The following is a 1,701-nucleotide window of genomic DNA, read 5'->3' on the forward strand; positions in this document are numbered from 1 at the left end:
GCAGGACACTTTAAAACGGTCGACAGGATCGGGGGGTGTAGCTGTCAGTGGGCATCAGTTCGCCAGCTCGAGCTGACAGCTCTCGACGACTCGTCCTCGGAGCAACTGGCTAAAACTCGCCCTGTTACAACTCAATTTTAGGTTTTTTTTTGTTTTGGGAATTTCAAGCGAGTGGGGAGGAGTGGGAGTCTAAAAGGGTATGCCCGGCTGTTTGGCATCGTAAAGACATATAGAAATTATGGTACACGATTTATAGTACAATCATCATTATTAATTTGAAAATATTGTTTATTAAATAGTTATAGGTGTAAACAAAATATCTTGCTCTAGATGGTTTGTGATCGAAACTTAGATGTAATACATACTTGGCAACTCTTTTAAGATAAATGTTCGGTAAACTATAAGTCTTAAAATTCTTTACAAAACATATAGGGTAATAAAAAGTTTTTACCACCAAAATCCCGCTCTGACTTGTTGAAAGTTGCCTTTGTGGAGAGCATTTGGACGGGATATGCCGCAGGACCACACAGCCTGTCGGCGCTGGCGTCGCGAGTTAATGAAAAGGATACACATGTCAACTCCAATTTCTGTTTTGGCCTTGGCTTTGTTCGATCTGGTGCGCTGAGGTGTTTGCCCGGCCACAAGGGTTGCTCAAATTAGTCGCTTCCTGCCACCGGAGCTATCCGAGTTATGTCCCGAGGGTTGACTTGGTGGGCCAGCCTCCTTGGCTTGATTTTATATTTCGCTCGTAGGTGTGGCCTAGTGCAATCTGTTACATTTTTGAATCAGTTTGGGATTCAAGCTCATTTCGAGACCATACAAATATTTACACTTGCGCCCCGGCCGAGACGCTAATTCACCCACAATTTGTCCACAATTGTTGGCGAGTAGGCTTTGTTTGGGCCCGAATATTTGCTTGTTTGGCCAGCAGTTTAATGCACAATCAATGTTTGATCAGAGGAAGCTTTCGTTTAATTAGCCAACTGTTTTGTTTGCGGGGTTGGGTGTGTGTTTGCGAGCTGTGAGTTGTAAGTTGTGAGTACCATCACCAGATGGGTCCCAGGGTCAACTGGTGGCTTGCAAATGCATTCCGAGAAACGGGAAACTCGACGGAGAAACTATCTGGCGGCAATCAATTAATTATGGCATCGAGAAATTGCGCTGCAGAATGGGTTTTACTAGCCACTCACAGTAGGTGTGCTAATATAAAGCTCTCAGTTCTAGGCTGGTAATATTGTTTTATATAGGTATATGCATTAATATCGCGATTATGACATCTGAATGTATCATAAGTCAGATTAGCACTTCACTCTCACGTTAAGCATTTGAGAAGCGCCGAGAAGGGCTCTAAGCCGCGCATTTGAATTTCCATTGAATTTAGAACTTGTTTTCACACAGATCACAAGCTAATACAATAAAAAGCCGCAACATGCAACGATGATTTATTGTATGATTAAACAGGAAGATATTTAGCGATTTTCGCAGCGTGACTTGCGAACATGTTTTGGATCCCTCCGCCATACCTGTTAATTGTTTGCTGGGCTTTTATTTATATCGCAGACTGCGCTTTCTATTCTAAATTGTGGAATTGCATTATAAGTTTTATTAATTAGCTATAAATAACATGAGAAATAACAGCAACAACGGCGGCTTGTAACTGGTTTTCGATTTTATTATTTTTCCCATTTTTTTTTTGCCCGG

General features: G+C 41.9%; 1 long non-coding RNA gene across 2 annotated transcripts; it reads right to left on the reverse strand.

Annotated features, from left to right (window-relative positions):
- Positions 1 to 272: 272 nt before the first annotated feature.
- Positions 273 to 1,263, reverse strand: lncRNA:CR45115 (long non-coding RNA:CR45115). 2 transcript variants are annotated; one of them, NR_124822.1, is made up of 2 exons: positions 821 to 1,263; positions 273 to 769 (listed from the first exon to the last, which is right to left on the reverse strand). It is a non-coding gene; the product is annotated as a long non-coding RNA:CR45115 (long non-coding RNA). The 2 variants fall into 2 exon arrangements; NR_124823.1 differs by having other exon boundaries at positions 273 to 1,263.
- Between the last annotated feature and the right edge of the window lie 438 nt (positions 1,264 to 1,701).

Source organism: Drosophila melanogaster, chromosome 3L (assembly GCF_000001215.4).
Source record: "Drosophila melanogaster chromosome 3L".
Taxonomy (NCBI): domain Eukaryota; kingdom Metazoa; phylum Arthropoda; class Insecta; order Diptera; family Drosophilidae; genus Drosophila; species Drosophila melanogaster.